The sequence below is a fragment of the Odocoileus virginianus genome, chromosome 29 (genome assembly GCF_023699985.2).
Source record: "Odocoileus virginianus isolate 20LAN1187 ecotype Illinois chromosome 29, Ovbor_1.2, whole genome shotgun sequence".
Taxonomy (NCBI): Eukaryota; Metazoa; Chordata; class Mammalia; order Artiodactyla; family Cervidae; genus Odocoileus; species Odocoileus virginianus.
In genome coordinates, this window is record NC_069702.1 from 14441956 (window position 1) to 14459174 (window position 17219).

The window sequence follows — 17219 nt, forward strand, 5'->3', positions numbered from 1 at the left end:
GCTATTATTATGAGGCTCTGCCCTCCCAGAGGGTTTATTCTGCATTCCATCAACAGAAGGTGAAAAAAGAGATGGAGGTCTTATAGGCTATGCTTTTAAACGACTTATATTACTTCCTCTTGCATTATTTTGGCTACAACTGAGTCCAACAGCTACTTCCAAGCACAACTTGGGTTTGTTTGGGTTTTGTTTTTTTTTTTTTTTTTTTTTGGCTGTGCAAGGGCTTAGTTGTGATACATGGAATCTATTTTCCTGACCAGAGATGGAACCTGGGTCCCCTGCATTGGGAATGCAGCGTCTTAACCACTGGACCGCTAGGGAAACCCCACAAAGCTTATTTTGAGCTCCAAGTTGTTGATAGATGGATGAATCAAGTTAGTATTCAGTTCAGTTTAGTTCAGTTGTTCAGTCGTGTCTGACTCTTTGCGACCCCATGAACTGCAGCATGCCAGGCCTCCCTGTCCATCACCAACTTCCGGAGTTTACCCAAACTCATGTCCATTGAGTCAGTGATGTCATCCAACCATCTCATCCTCTGTCGTCCCCTTCTCCTTCTGCCCTCAATCTTTCTCAGCATCAGGGTCTTTTCAAATGGGTCAGTTCTTCACATCAGGTAGCCAAAGTATTGGAGTTTCAGCTTCAGCATTAGTCCTTCTAATGAACACCCAGGACTGATCTCCTTTAGGATAGACTGGTTGGATCTCCTTGCAGTCTAAGGGACTCTCAAGAGTCTTCTCCAACATCACAGTTCAAAAACATCAATTCTTTGGCACTCAGCTTTCTTTATAGTCCAATTCTCACATTCATACATGACTACTGGAAAAACCATAGCCTTGACTAGGCGGACTTTTGTTGGCAAAGTAATGTCTCTGCTTTTTAATATGCTGTCTAGGTTGGTCATAGCTTTTCTTCCAAGGATCAAACATCTTTTAATTTCACGACTGCAGTCATCATCTGTAAAGTAATGTCTCTGCTGTTCAACATGCTGTCTAGGTTGGGCATAACTTTCCTTTCAAGGAGAAAGCGTCTTTTAATTTCCTGGCTGCAATCACCATCTGTAGTGATTTTGGAGCCCCCAAAAATAAAGTCTGTCCCTGTTTCCACTGTTTCCCCATCTATTTGCCATGAAGTGATGGGACCGGATGCCATGATATTAGTTTTCTGAATGTTGAGCTTTAAGCCAACATTTTCACTCTCCTCTTTCACTTTCATCAAGAGGCTCTTTAGTTCTCCTTCACTTTCTGCCATAAGGGTGGTGTCATCTGCATATCTGAGGTTACTGATAGTTCTCCCAGCAATCTTGTTAGTATTAGAAGCACCAAATTTATTGTCATGTTCTCAGTATTCCCAAGGACAACAGATGTTCAAACATGAAAATGTAAGGTAAATTGTTTATGTAAAATGCATTCATAACAGAATTAGAATAAATTTAAAGGCAAATAAAATTATAAAATTAATTTTTAATACTTATGGACGCTATTAGATTCAAACATTTTCTTTCCAGTAACCCTCTGGTCATATTTTTGTGGGGTGTCCTCAGTGGTTGTATGCTAACTCTTCCCAACTCTTCATTCAGTGACATCACATTGGTAGCATGAAATCTGCCATTGTGGGACTATTTACAGAAGAAGGGTATTTACAGTATTTACAGGATAAGGGAAAAATCGAAAAATCAGATTTTGGAACCCTCCCATCCTGAGAGAGCTAGCTGTTAAACATTTACCATTCCATGGCTGAACTTAGCATTTGCTAAGTTTACTATATGGAAATATGTATTAAGAGGTATCTTACAAACCTGTTAGGCATTGTGGGAAACTTGAGCCATAAGTTCAAAAACAACTAAGCGAGTAGGAAAAAATGAAGCAATTCTTATCTGCTGCTATTTAATCTCTAAGTCATGTCCGACTCTTTTGCGACCCCGTGGACTGTAGCCCACCTGGTTCCTTCTGTCCTTGGGATTTCCCAGGCAAGAATGCCAGAGTGGGTTGCCACTCCCTTCTCCAGGGGATCTTCCCAACCCGGGGATCAAACCCGAGCCTCCTGCATTGGCAGGTGGATTCTTTACCACTGGTCATGAGGGAGGCCTAATTATCATCTCTAGGAAAAGCAAAGCATAAAAATATACTATAACTATGATGTGTTATCTGACTCAGCTAGGGGCAAAATCTTACATAATCATTATAATGAAAGCACTGAGGACTTCCCTGCTGGTCCAGTGACTCAGACTCTGTGCTCCCAGTACAGGGGGCCTGCATTCCATCTCTGGTCAGGGAACTAGATCCCACATGACCCAACTAAGAGTTCAAATGCCGCTACTAAAGATCCCTCATGCCACAATAAAGACCCAGTGCAACCAAATAAATAAATAAATATTTTTTAAAAAACAAAAGCACTGCATGCATGCTGAGTCACTTCAGTCATGTCCAACTCTGTGCACCCTATGAACTGCAGCCTACCAGGTTCCTCTGTCCATGGGATTTCCCAGGCAAATATACTGAAGTGGGTTACCCTGCCCTCCTCCAGGGGATCGTCCCATCCCAGGGATGGAGCCCACATCTGCCTGAGTCTCTTACATTGCATTATCTATGACTAGCACCACCTGGGAAGCTCCAGGTCTCCCGTGTTGCAGGCAGATTCTTTTCCATCTGAGCCACCAGGGAAGCCAAAAGCACTGAATATGGATTTAATCAAAACTGGAATATAAATTTATCGGAGGGAAGAAAAGAGGGAAGGAGCTCTGTGTGAGGGAGCTAAGATCTTCACCTGTTGCCTTGGAAGTGGATGACAGGCATGGGACTGTCCCCCTCTCAGACCTCTAGATGCAGGGAGCATGTCTACCCAGTGGGTATAGTTGCTGCACTTTGAAATTGACCACTATATCTATATGGAGGTCACTCTTCCCATGGGCTGCTCCCGGCCAATGACTGGGAGATAGGGCATCCCTCCAAAGGGTGACTGTGACTCAAGGACGCCCCATTGGCCTTGCTGGCCTTTCCTTAGGGCTGCTCTGTGATCTAAGGTGACTCTTCCCCATCTTCTGCCCTTCTCTGTCTCTTGACTTAGTAAGATCTGCAGGCTGTCTAACAGCATTTCCCAACCTTCTTCCAGGTCCCTTTCCATTTTTTCCCACAGGCACGTCCTGGAATAAAGTTTTCTCTTTTGTGTCTGCCTCTTGGAGGCTCTGGACTAACACAGAAGTCAAATAACAATACCTAAAATGAATGAATCTAATGATTATAGATATATATGTTTCTTGAAATACACATGTAAATATCAGAAGAAGTAGCTAAGAACAGTAAAAGTGCTGAAGGGGCACATATTTTTAACTCTTTAACACTACTTGACTTTTTAATATGTGTTAATATTAACTATTTTTTAACTTTATTTTATATTAGAGTATAGTTGATTAACAATGTTGTGATAGTTTCAGGTGTATAGCAAAGTGATTCAGTTATATGTATACCTGCATCTACTCTTTTTTCAAATTCTTTTTCCATTTAGATTTATATTAACTATTTTGGGGCTCCCCTAGTGCCTCACATGATAAAGAATCCATCTGCAATGCAGGAGACCTGGATTCGATCCCTGGGTAGGGAAGATCCCCTGGAGAAGGAAATGGCAACCCACTCCAGTATTCTTGCCTGGAGAATTCCATGGACAGAGGAGCCTGGCAGGCTACAGTTCATAGGCTTGCAAATGTTGGACCCAACTGGGTAACTAACTGCACATAACTATTTTTAAGTAAGTTGTTTAAAAAGTTAAAGGCCACTGCTCTAGATATTAGTTGCTGTTGATTGTTAAGGGGAAACAAAACTTCATCTACATTTTATCATCTGTTCTTCTAGCAATGACTCCTTTCCCTTTCTTTTTGAATTCAACAAACTCCTAGTAAACAGCTCCTCCCAGAGGGAGCAAACTGATGTGTCATCCAAGTGGTTACTCTGGGATGAAAGTGTTAGTGACCATGACCTTGAGTCTTATTTTTTTCTACATTTAATATATATGAAAGGATAATTTTTAGAGATGTTCTTTTTCTTTTCTTGTCTTCTCCCCACTTCAGGTAGACAAGCCCTCATTATGAGTTTGGTTTGGGGATTTTTGCAAATACCATCAAAAGTTGTATAAACCTACTAGAACTAGAACACCTTTTCACATAAAAAGGACAGTTTACTGAAACACTGTATTTTACTATCACAACACAACAGTAAGACCATTCACCATCTTCATGATTGGTTCAGTTATGTCTGACTCTTTTCAACCCCACGGACTGCAGTGCACCAGGCTGTCCATCACCAACTCCTGGAGTTTGCTCAAGTTCATGTCCATTGAGTCGGTGATGCCATCCAACCATCTCCTCCTCTGTCATCCCCTTCTCTTCCTGCTGTATAGCAAAGTGAATCTGCCACATGTATACATATAATCTTCATGATCATTAAAGAGAATTTTCCCATGTTGTGCTCATGTTTATGAAAATGTCACCTAATCCTAAATCCTTTTGATTTTTCACTGAAAAATGTAGTGGGAAATTCTAGTTAAACTGATAGATTAAAACATAAACTTACCACCATTCCCTCTCGTAACTCCTCTAGAATGGCAATGAAGGAAACTTTAAAAGATGTAAAGTCACAGGGTAAAAAAAGATTTCAATGGAGAAGAGAATATACAAAGCAGATGGATGAGTGATAAGTAACAGCAGAACAGAGAATCCTGAAACCTAAGCCTTAGAGGGCTAAACCTGAAAGAAGCAAATTGACATTTGCATCTAACTTTTGAGGAAATTAAAGTAAAACAAGCAAGGACAGTGCTCACTTTACTGGCACATATACTAAAACTGGAATGATACAGAAAAGATTTGTATGGCCCCTGCACAAGGATGACACTCAACTTCGTGAAGCATTTCATATTTTTTGGATTGAAAGATTGGGACTGACATATATACCCTACTATGTAAAAGGCAGATAACCTATAAGAACCGACTATACAGCACAGGGAACTCTACGCAATGCTCTGGGTGGCATTCCTTCCCAAATGGGAAGGCAATCAAGGAAGAGGGGATGTATGTACACATGTAGCTGATTCACTTTGCTATACAGCAGAAACTGACACAACATTGTAAGACAATTATACAGCAATTAAAATTTTTTTTCAATAAATCCTCTGTTAAATGCCTGATTTGCATGTGCCACAAATTCTGTGGAATATTCTGGTATGGGTTTGAACGGTCTTCATTAAAGAAATCTTTATGCAATCTGATTAAACCATTTTTAAGATCCCCTGGAGAAAGAAATGACAACCCACTTCAGTATTCTTGCTTAGAAAATCCCATGGATAGAAGAGCCTAGTGGGCTACAATCCATGGGGTCAGAAAGAGTCCAACACAACTTAGTGACTAAACCACCACCCATGAGCACTTTTTAAAAAATGCAAATATAATGATATCCTCAAAGATTTAAGGCATTGTATAAGATTTAAGATATCCTTAGAACAAAAAAAAAAATGTGCTAATGAACTTTTAGAAAATAAAAAGAGAAATCTTGGCAGTTAAGTGTAATATTACAGGTATTAGAAATGCAATAAAAGGTTTAGAAGATAAAGCCAAGGAAATTACACAGAAATTAGAACAAAGAGTGAAAGTGAAGTGGCTCAGTTGTGTCCAACTCTTTGCGATCCCATGGACTGTAGCCTACCAGGCTCCTCCATCAGTCCATGGGATTTTCCAGGCAGGAGTACTGGAGTGGGTTTCCATTTCCTTCTCCAGGGGGATCTTCCTGACCCAGGGATGGAACCCAGGTCTCCCGCATTGTCGCGGACGCTTTTACCATCTGAGCCACGAGGGAAGTCCAGAACAAAGAGACAAAGAGTTAAAATAGAAGGAGAGAAAAATTAGAAAACAGGAGAACTAGAGTTCCAGAAGACAGAGCAGAAACAAAGAAGTATAACTAAAAAATCCCCTATGTATTAGTCATGAGTTCACTGTTCCCTTTTCAGTGAGTGCCTTCACTATACCAGACACTGCGACAGGTGTGAGAATTTGGCAGTGAACAAGAAAACAGTAAAATTCCTTATCTCATGGAGCTTACTCGGAAATGAAGGTAGAAAGAGCCCAGTGAATATCATGAAATAAATGAAAAATCTTGACAGTAAGATACACAATCATGAAATGTCAGAACACTAGAGATGATTTAAAAAAAAAAAAACAAAAAACTCCTAAAATCTCCCAGAAAATCTTTTATATACAAAAGATGATGAATGAAAAAAATAGGCTTCTCAACATTCATACTAGAAGCTAGAAGACAATAAAACAATGTCTTTAGGATCCCAGGGGAAATTTCCTACCTAGAATTAAATTCCCAACTTAACTATTAATCAGTGTGAGGGTGGAATATAGTTATTTTCAAATGTTCCCAACTTTCAAGGTAGCTCAGTGGTTTAAAAAAAAAAAAAATCCACCTGCCAATGCAGGAGACTCAGATGCGGGTTCAATTTCTGGGTCAGAAACATCCCCTGGGGTAGGAAATGGCAACCCCCTCCAGTATTCTTAACTGGAAACTTCCATAGACAGAGGAGCCAGGCTACAGTCCATGGGGTTGCAAAGAGTTGGACATGACTGAACACACACACTCAAACTTTCAAGAACTTTATCAATCATATGTCCTTTCTTGGAAAGCTCCTAGAAGAGGTTCTTCACACAATGGAAAGTGAACCGAAAGAGATGTATGATCTAGAAAATAGAAACTTCAACACAGGAAAGCAAAGAAAATCCCAGGACAGGAGCTGTGTGTTAGACATGATGATGGTGATGCATATGTGCTCAGTCATATCCGACTCTGTGCAACTGACCTCATGGACTCTAGCCCACCAGGCTCCTCTGTCCATGGAATTTTCTAGGCAAGAATACTAAAGCAGTTTTCCATTTCCTACTCCAAGGAATCTTCCTGACTCAGGGATCAAACCTGCATCTTCTGTGTCTCCTGCATTGGCAGGCAGATTCTTTACCAATGCACCTCCTGAGAAGTCCCTAGAGGGCAAGCAATCTCCATTAGAATGGAAGGTCAGAAAGTTCCAGGGGACAGCTGTTCGCAGAAAGAGGAAGGGGTGGGGATGGGGGTGGGGGATGGGTGGGCAGAAAGAAAAGCAAATTACTTAACTGATATATACATATAACTTAAGAGGAGATTTACCCTGCTCTCAAGAGTTATGAATGAATAAATGGTGAATGGATAAATAAAGAGTATCAAGTATAGTTCATTAAAAAAAAAAGAATATGCCTTCTTTAAAAGGCAATTATTAACTCTTATGGCGGGGTGACTGTACAGGAAAGGAAATGTACCACAGGTTCATTTGCGAATAATGCTTACACGGTCATAATAATGTAAACTCTGAATATTAATTTGACTAAAAGGATCAAGAAACCAACACAATATTGTAAAGCACTTACCCTCCAATTAAAAATAAATTTAAATTAAAACAAGGATTATATAACTATATTGGGAGGTTAGATGGTAGAAGATTGGCTCAAGTTTAGAGAAGCTGTTGGAGGTGTAAGATGGTGACTTTGTGGGAAGCAACTGGGAATATGTAAAATGAGAAGGAAAAAAACCTCAAGAAATAGTAGTGTGAGCATATTGTTTAGAAACGGAAGTAAATCCCATGAATAGCTCATTGAAACAAATGTTTCTTCTGATGAAAAAATGATGGTGGGGATGAATGTGGCTGTGGACACGCAAGCCATGTTAAAATCTGAGTATTTATATTTCTCTGATAAAAATTTAAATTATAAAAAGGGAAATGGTTAAAAATTGATGCTGCTTAGAGCAGTTGTGAAAAAGTATGCAGTGAAATATAAAAACAACTGCTCAATAAAGCTATTTTATTTAACAATAAAAAAGCAGACTTCGGTTAGTTCTGTCGGGCGAGTTGTATAATTTCCTCGGTTCTGTCCTGTCACAGCAAGAATTTGAAGCAATGGACGGACCAGTGTTATAGCTTGGTTTTATTTAGAAAACATCCTCCAGGCGTGAGGGCAGGCCGAACCAAAAGGCACAAAAAGAAGAGAAGCCCCTGGCTCAATTTTGGCTCCTGTTTTTATATGTTTTTTCTCCTCCCCCTGAGCCTGACCTATGTAAACTGGGCTAACCAGGAAGGCTGTTTGTTTTACCTGAGGTCCTCATTCCCGTCCTCGGACCTTTCTTTGTTCTATTTTCGAGGGCTTTTCCCTTCTTTGTCTTTTAGCCACCGCCATTTTGGACTCCTTTTTCCTAGTCTAACTACCTAACAGTTCAAACACTCCTCTTTTGAATCTGAAGCAAGAGCAAAGGGAATAAGTCATCTAAAAAAATAACTACTGGTCCATGACTGGGGAGCAAAAACAAATCAGGAAGGATGCTCACTTTGGCAGCTCATAAATTAAAATTGGAATGCCACGGAGAAGATTAACATGGCCTGTTCACAAGGCTGACACAAAAATTTGTGAAGCGTTTCATATTTGGGGGGAGTTTGGGGTTGGCAGAGGCAAACTATCACATATAGGATGGATAAACAACAAGGGTCTACCGTAAAGCATGTATATCTGGGTCACTGCTGTACAGAAGAAATTAGCATGACAGTGTAAATCAACTATATTTCAGTAAAATAATATTTTTAAAAAAGAAAGAATGAAATCAGAAAGGGCCGCAAGCAATTTGGGCAGTGGGTCTGCAGGATATCATTCAATAGGCATAAGGTTCTGTTCTGCCTTCTGTTCACCATTTCTAACTGTCATGGAAGTCTGTTTGCAAGGGAACTCAGTGTCATTTGGCAGGATTTGTACTCGTCATCTCTTCCTTCCTAAAAGGGAAGTGGTGTAAACTTGGTGGTGTCCAAAAAAGGGAGCAGAAATAATGTTAAATATCTGTAGAGCATTAAAAACAGAGAGAGATGGGAGTTGGAGAGAGAAAGAGACAGAGTGAGAGAGAAAACTTGTGCTTTAAACAGAATCTTCTGACTTAGCAATTTTTGTTTTATTATTATATAAACCTTGAGCAAAAAAAGCTCTTTGAAACTCCATCTGGAATTAATTTACTACTGGACCAGAAAAATGACTCAGTAAATTCTCTAAGTATTTGAAGTAAAAGAGTACTATCCTTTAAATTCCTTCATCTAAATTTTGACAAAATAAGTAAAACACAAAAATTCTCCAAGGAAGAGATATAATGGAATAAACAAAAGGAGAAAACCGCCTTTCCTCCCACCAGGGATTAATGATACAAATGAAGAAAAAACTGGATTTCCTTACAGTCCATTCTTAGCCACATATCTCATTAATAGTTTGTCCTCCCTTTCACTTACTGAGTAGGGTTGTGTTAGTCAGTCAGTCATGTCCTACTCTTTGCAACCGCATGGACTGTAACCTACCAGGCTCCTCTGTGCTTGGGATTCTCCAGGCAAGAATACTGGAGTGGGTTTCCTTCTCCAAGAGGAGAAGCCATTTCCTTCTCCAGCGGATCTTCCCAACCTGGAGATTGAACCCAGGTGGCCTGCATGGCAGGCAGATTCTTTGCTATCTGAGCTACAGGAACTCAAACTTAATAATGTACATCAAATGGAGATTTTCTTTCAGAGCCTATGTAACATCCTCTCCCAGAAGAGAAGAGCCTCGGGGCTTCAAATGGCCTTTCTGGCAAGAAGGAAATAGCAACAATGATTAAGTAACCCTGCGTCTCCTTCCTCTTCTCTCTTCTTGTATTGAAGTATAATTGTTGTGTTAGTTTCTGCAGTACCATGACCAAGTGAATCAGCTCTATCTATTCATCCGTCCCCTCCATCCTGGGCCTTCCTCCCTCTCAGCCCCATCTCACCCATGAAGGTCATCACAGAGCTCTGAGCTGAGCTCCCGAAGGTTCCCACTAGCTATCTGTTTTATACATTAGGGTAGGGTACATCCCTACCTAATCTAATCCTAATCTCCCAACTGGTCCTACCCTCCCCTTCCCCCTCTGTGTCCACAAGTCCGTTCTGCACATCTGCATCTATATTCCTGCCCTGTAAATATCTTCATCTGTACCATTTTTCTAGATTCCACCTAGCTATCTGAAGCCAGCATCATGTTTTCACATCCTGATCTCCCTATCCTCAGGGCTCACCTTAGAGAATGGCTGCAATCTGATGGCTGCTAGATGGCAGCTTTCTTTCCTTCCTGAGTTCCTGGGGTGCTGCAGTTCTTGGGGTCGCAAAGAGTCAGACATGACTGAGCAACTGAACAACAACAAATGACCTTAGAGGCTCAAACAGCAACATTAAATAAACATAAGCAAGATGTGAAGTAAAACAGGTCTTTCTCCAAGGATAAAAATCCACCTAAAACAAGAACTCCAATACTTTGGCCACCTGATGTGAAGAACTGACTCATTGGAAAAGTTCCTGATGCTAAGAAAGATTGAAGGCAGGAAGAGAAGAGGGCAACAGAGGATGAGATGGTTGGATGGCATCACTGACTCAATGGACATGAGTTTCAGCAAGCTCTGGGAGCTGGTGATGGACAGGGAAGCCTGGTGTGCTGCAGTCCTTGGGGTCACAAAGAGTCAAACACGACTGAGCAACTGAACTGAACTGAAAACAAGAACACTGGATAAAAATGATTCTAGAATAGTCTCAATTTGTGCCTAACAAATGTAATTATTCATACTTGAACTTTAGCTTTTTCTAGTCCTATGGCCACTGCTGAGTTTCCCAAATTTGCTGACTGATGCTGAAGCTGAAACTCTAATACTTTGGCCACCTGGTGTGAAGAGCCAGCTCATTGGAAAAGACCCTGATGCTGGGAAAGATTGAATGCAAAAGAAGAGGATGGCAGAGGATGAGATGGGTAGATAGCATCATTGACTCAATGGACATGAGTTTGAGCAAACTCTGGGAGATAGTATGTGCATCCTAAGTCACTTCAGTCATGTCTGACTCTTTGTGACCTCGTGGACTATAGCCTGCCAGGCTCTGTCCATGGGATTCTCCAGGCAAGAACACTGGAGTGGGTTGCTGTGCCCTCTTCCAGGAGATCTTTCCAACTCAGGGATTGAACCTGCGTATCTTATGTCTACCTGCATTAGCAGGAGGGTTCTTTACCACTAGCACCACCTGGGAAGCAGGACAGGTGTCCTGCTGTGCTACTGTCCATGAGGTTGCAAAGAGTCGGACACGACTTAGCAACTGAACAACAGCAGCCTCTTCTAACTTTCTTCTGTCCTCAAAACAGTTTCAGGATTATTTCTAGAGTCTCTGCTCTCACAGACGAGATGGAGAAAAAGAAAGGATGCTGCTTTCATAGTGCAGTTTATAAAACTGCTGGACTTGAATCAACTGAAAAGCAGTGATCCAAAAATTTTCAGACTTTGCTCAACAGTACCATCATGTAAAGGAGGTGACTAGGGGAATTGTTACTCTGAGACAAACTCTAACCAACGGGGAGGAATAACTTGGTGAAATGGAAAAAACGAGAATATTTGGAGAAAATTACATGTCAGTATTAGAAACAGAATGAAGAGGCAAGGACTCATGAGGCACACAATTGCTATCTTTACATAAGAGCATCCATGTGGAAGAGAGATTTAGACTGTTTTATGTATCCCTAAGAAGCAAAATTGGGTCCAATGAATAGAAACTGTGGGGTAATAGACTTCAGTTATTGTAAAGAAAAACCTTTCAAAAACAGTGCTATTCAGTAAGGTGGACCTACAATAAATTGTATAGAATGACCACACAAATTACATTATCAGTAGTATAGACTGTCATAATTATACCAGGAACATTATTTTGAATCTGATTAGGTTGATTTTTATAGTTTAATCAAAGTATAATCTCAAAGTCAGGCCCACAACTCTATGTAGTGGAAATGTCTTGAATTTATTTTTAATTTTGGGGGTTATATAACTCACCTATAATTTGGCAAGAAAATATTATTATAAATTAAATAATGGAGTATATATTTTCTGCCAGGGCAATTCTTATTTGCATATAAGCTTGAGTTGTTTGTTTTACAAATTTTTCTCTTGTTTCTTTTGTTCACAAAGCTTAAGTGAAGGAAAGATGTTTTAAAAAGAAAAAAAAAACGCAGTGCTATTCAACGATTTCATAACTGCAATTATCAGTGCCAACTTTTGTTTCATTTTGTTTTGATTTTCATCTCATATTACACAAAAGTAGAGAAAGTTCCTATCACAGGTGGGAAATTCTCTGTTTGCTAGGGGTGTCCAAGTCATGACTGGGAGGCCTTGTGGTTAGAACTGATCCTATAAACAAGGGGATATTTAGCTATGTATCAGTATGTAATGAACTACTCCAAAGTTTAATGGCTTAAAAAAGAGATATACCAAATCCTGTATATACAAACCTTCAAGTTGCAAACTTTCAAAGATTTGAATGTCCTTCCACATGTCCAGTCATGTGAGTTAGTTCACGTGTCTGGCATACATTGTCACACGCATGCATCCTCTACAAGTGGCTTTGCTTTTGTGTACTTCACTGCACAGTACTACATAGAGCGCAGTAGTGCAGTATCTTTATTTCAAGCGTCAAAGACCAGTGATGTAGCTGGTACTGCTAAGAAGCGCCAAGAGGTGACCATAGAAACAAAAGGGAAAATATTTAAGGCTGGAGCTTGCCCTCCATCTCTTATTGCTGACGATCCTTCAGCTCTGCCATCTCCCACCTCCTCTCCCTCCTCCAGTCAGGAACTCTTCTTGCCTGTTCACTCAATGCCAGTTCTCATATGCCAGCTTTTGTACTGCACTACTGTAATTTTCAAAGTACTGTACTGTAAGAGGAAAAATGTTTTCTTTATTTTTATTCATTTTTATGTATTATTTATGTGAAAAGGATTATCAACCTATTACAATGTAATACTATATAGCCGATTGTGTTACTTGGGTACCTAAGCTAATTTTGTTAGACTTACAAACAAATTGGACTAACGAATGTGCTCTCAGAACAGAACTTGTTCATATGTAGGGTACTTACTGTATTTACTTTGCTCATAATTCTGTCGTGTGAGCACTTTGGTGTAAATTTAGTTGGCCAGTCCTTTCCTGATTATGTTTGCCCATGTGTTTACACAGTAGAGAGGAGGGTCTCAAGAGAGTCAGAGGAAATGTACAAATCACTGGCAGAACACTGCTGCATCTTATTGGCCGAAGCAAGTCACAAGGTCACCCAAGATTCGAGGAGAGGGGAAACAGATTTCACATCTTAATGAGAGGAGCTGAAAAGTCATACTGTAAAGGGTCTGGCTACAAGGAAGATGAAGGATTGTGGTCATTTTCACAATCTTGTACAAAAACACTCCCAGGTGGCACTAGTGGTAAAGAATACGCCTGCCAATGCAGGAGATACAGGTTCAGTCCCTGGATCAGGAAGATCCCTGGAGAAGGAAGTGGCAACCCACTCCAGTATTCTTGTCTGGGAAATCCCATGGACAGAGAAGCTAGGCAGACTGAAGTCCATAGGGTCACAAAGAGTCAGACATGACTGAAGCAACTTAGCATGCACGCATGTACAAAAAAGTCACTCAAGGATCTTCAGCAGTGGAATGTTGCAGTTAAATAAGTGTCCTAGAATTACCACTCAGGCAATATATTGAGAACCACTTATTTAATATCCCTCAACTAATACTACAGAAAACATGTAAGTTATACAGAAGACAAGTTAGTCTTGTCTTTGCATGGTTCTGATACTCACAAAATTCAGTTACCACAGGATAGCTAAATAACACCATCTCCCAACAACATGGTTTCAAACTCTGTTACCCTGGTACAGTCTGTTGTTGTTGTTCAGTCACTAGTTATGTCCAACTCTTTGTGATTCCATGGATGGTAGCACGCGCTTCTGTCCTCCACTATATCCCATATTTTGCTCAAATTCATGTCCATTGAGTCAGTGATGGCTATCTTACCATCTCATCCCCTGCCACCCCCTTCTCCTTTTGCCTTCAATCTTTCCCAGCATCAGGATCTATCCCAATGAGTTGGCTTTTCGCATCAGGTGGCCAAAGTATTGGAACTTTGGCTTCAGCAACAGTCCTTCCAATGAATATTCAGGATTGATTTCCTTTAGGGCTGACTGCTTTCATCTCCTTGCAGTCCAAGGGAGTCTCAAGAGTCTTCTCCAGCATCCTGGTACGGTAACTGAGTATAATTACATAGAGTACCAACTTTACTGCTTGCTTTTTAGTGCACAAATTACTATGTAAGTAACTGATGTACACATGATCAGTGACCAATCACATCACTTCTTTTGAAGGTTGTCAGTGATTGGCCATTGCATATCTGTAATTCAGTTCACACTCAAACAGCAAAAAGGCAGCTGTGTGGTCCTGTCTTGTCTCCTAGTGATAAACCCCTGTGACATCTTTCAAAAACACATCTTTGAGAGAGGGAATTGGCTAAGAAAGATGGTGGTGGTTTAGTCACTATGTCGTGTCCGACTCTTGCGATCCCATGGGTTGTAGCCTATCAGGCTCCTCTGTCCATGGGATTCTCCAGGTAAGAATACTGGAGTGGGTAGCCATTTCCTTCTCCAGAGGATCTTCCCAACCCAGGAATCGAACCTGGGTCTCCTGCATTGCAGGTATACTCTTTACTGACTGAGCTATGAGAGAAGAAAGATGAAAGTGCAACAAATAAACAAAAAGGGATATTGCTAGATATAAAATTCAAATCGAACATAAATGGAGTTATAAAGAAAGAGTGGGTCATGGGAATGTTGACATTATATATGCAGCCAGAAAAGAAACTCAGTGAAGGCAAACTTATTGACATAAATGAAGAAAGCAGTTGTAATAAAAAGGATAAAGATGTTCCAAGGGAAAAGACAATAGCAAAAAAACTTTACATTAACGCAACTCTCAAAGATATTTAACAACACTGACAGCACAAAGAATAAAATTTTGGAAGCTGATCTAAACTTACAATAATATATGAGAATAAGTCAAAGAACAGAAAAGTTGCTCACTCTATATTGTAAGTTCTGCAATAAGAAGGCAAGCACTATTCCAACAATTTGTGATAGGTTTTTTACAAACATTTAAATTCTCAATATGCTTGGTGTTTTAAATTGCAATATACTAAATAAATATTAATTTTACTATTTCTTAATTTTCTTATACATTCATAACCAACAGTAAAATTGTGTTTGATGTTTTGACAGAAAGTCACAGAATACTTGCAGTTCTTCCTATTGAAGATTGCTGTGCCTGGTTTCAGCCAACTTACTCATTTTTATGGTCCCATAGTACCGGGCAGAAAGGATTCCCTGGTACAAGAACATTCCTTCTCAGTTCACAAGATTGTTCTTTATTTATAGTTACCAGATTTGAAATTGTTTTGATCAGTAAACAAAAAACTAGATATTAGGAAAAACAAATTGAGCTTTAGTAAATAAAAGTATTTTTAATTAGAACTTATCCCATTGTTACTGTTCAGTTGCTCAGTCATGTCCAACTGTTTGCAACCCCAGGGACTGCAACACACCAGGCTCCTCTGTCCTCCACTATCTCTCAGAGTTTTCTCAAACTCATGCCCATTGATTTGGTGATGCCATCCAGCCAGATCATCCTCTGTCGTCCCCCTATCCCTCTTGCCCCCAGTCTTTTCCAGCATCAGGGTCTTTTCCATACTAGTCCCACAGCTTCAGAAAAAAAAAAAAAAAGATCAAACCACTATCCAATAAAATGTTCCCAGAAAGAGAACTGCTTTTCCCCAAACATGACTTCAGAGCCTATGATAATGATACATAATGAGCAACAAGCAGATCTTTATCAAGAATCAAAGCTTCCTGCTATAAAGTAGAAATCAGTTATGGCCGCATCTAAAATAAAATGCTTCCAAGCTTAAAAGCACGCCAGCTTTTGGTGGTAGAGGCTCGCTGCCAATCTTGGTCCCAGCTTGTATTGGTCCCTCTGGTCATCTGAGCTGGAGGAATAAATAAAAGCCCCTCAAAGACCACTTCTTCAGTAACTTTTCCATGCCCTTATTGTTCAGTCCAAAAGTACTGGTGAATGTATTAAGGCTGAACAGCAAATTATGTGTCCAGTAAAACAAGTTCACAGACCAAGAAAAATTATAAATGACTTAGCTTTCCTCTCCCAAAACTAAATGGGTCAAAGAAAAATCCTTTTTTTTTAAAAAAAAAAAGAAGAAGAAAATAGGAGAAGTACTGAAAATGCAAAAGTGAGCATTGTTTATATTACAGGTATCTTCTGAGATTCTCTTCATACTGAAACTGAAGTCGCTCAGTCATATCTGACTCTTTGCGACCCCATGGATTGTAGCCTGCCAGGCTCCTCCATCCCTGGGATTTCCCAGGCAAGAGTACTGGAGTGGGTTGCCATTTCCTTCTCCAGGGGATCTTCCCAATCCAGGGATCAAACCCAGGTTTCCCATATTGCAGGCAGACGCTTTACCATCTGAACAACCAGGGAAGCCCCTCTCTTCGTATGAAGTTACCCTTATAATCTAAATATGGAGTTGGGTTTTTTTCAATTTGTTTATTTTTTCTCACTCTGGGTCACTGTTGCTTCCTCTAATTGCGATGCACGGGCTTCTCATTGCGGTGGCTTCTCTTGTTGCAGACCACAGGCTCTAGGCCCAAGTTCTTCAGTAGATGCAGCATGCAGGCCTCAGTACTCGTGGCTTGCAGGCTCTAGAGGGCAAGCTCAGTAGTTGTGGCACACAGGTTTTTGTTGCTCCAAAGTATGTGGAATCTTCCCAGACTAGAGATCAAACTCAAGTCCCCTCTATTGGCGGGCAGATTCCTATCCACTGTTCCACCGGGAAGGTCCATGGAGTTGTTTTAATGTAATAAGAAAACTATCACATTTATATATTGAACAAATTATCTACATAGATTTTACTATATGCCAGGCACTGTGCTGAGAACTTGATGAATATTAATTCTGGGAGTCATCTCAACAACTCTTTTAGGTATTTTTATGTATCTCATTTTAGAGGAAACTGAGGCCCAGAGAGGTTAAGTACCTTGCCCCATATCACATTACTAATGTAGTAAAGCTGGAATTTGAACCCAAGTACACTGGAAACAGAGACTGTGCTCTTCTTTCACTGTGCTGTGAACTGTTACTTTTTCCATCCAATAGTCTAGTTCGATATGTTTTTGTGTCTCTTTTCACATCCCTCCCACTGATCTCTGTTTGTTCTGCTGAAACTTGGAAAGCATTATTTTCTTTACCCATCTAT

The 17219-nt window shown here is 40.2% G+C and overlaps 2 non-coding genes across 2 annotated transcripts; both read left to right on the forward strand.

Annotated features, from left to right (window-relative positions):
* Positions 1 to 4801: 4801 nt before the first annotated feature.
* On the forward strand, positions 4802 to 4908 carry LOC139032084 (U6 spliceosomal RNA). The gene has a single exon (XR_011484633.1). It is a non-coding gene; the product is annotated as a U6 spliceosomal RNA (small nuclear RNA).
* Positions 4909 to 8382: 3474 nt separating this feature from the next.
* On the forward strand, positions 8383 to 8489 carry LOC139032093 (U6 spliceosomal RNA). Its single transcript, XR_011484639.1, has one exon. It is a non-coding gene; the product is annotated as a U6 spliceosomal RNA (small nuclear RNA).
* The last annotated feature ends 8730 nt before the right edge of the window (positions 8490 to 17219 follow it).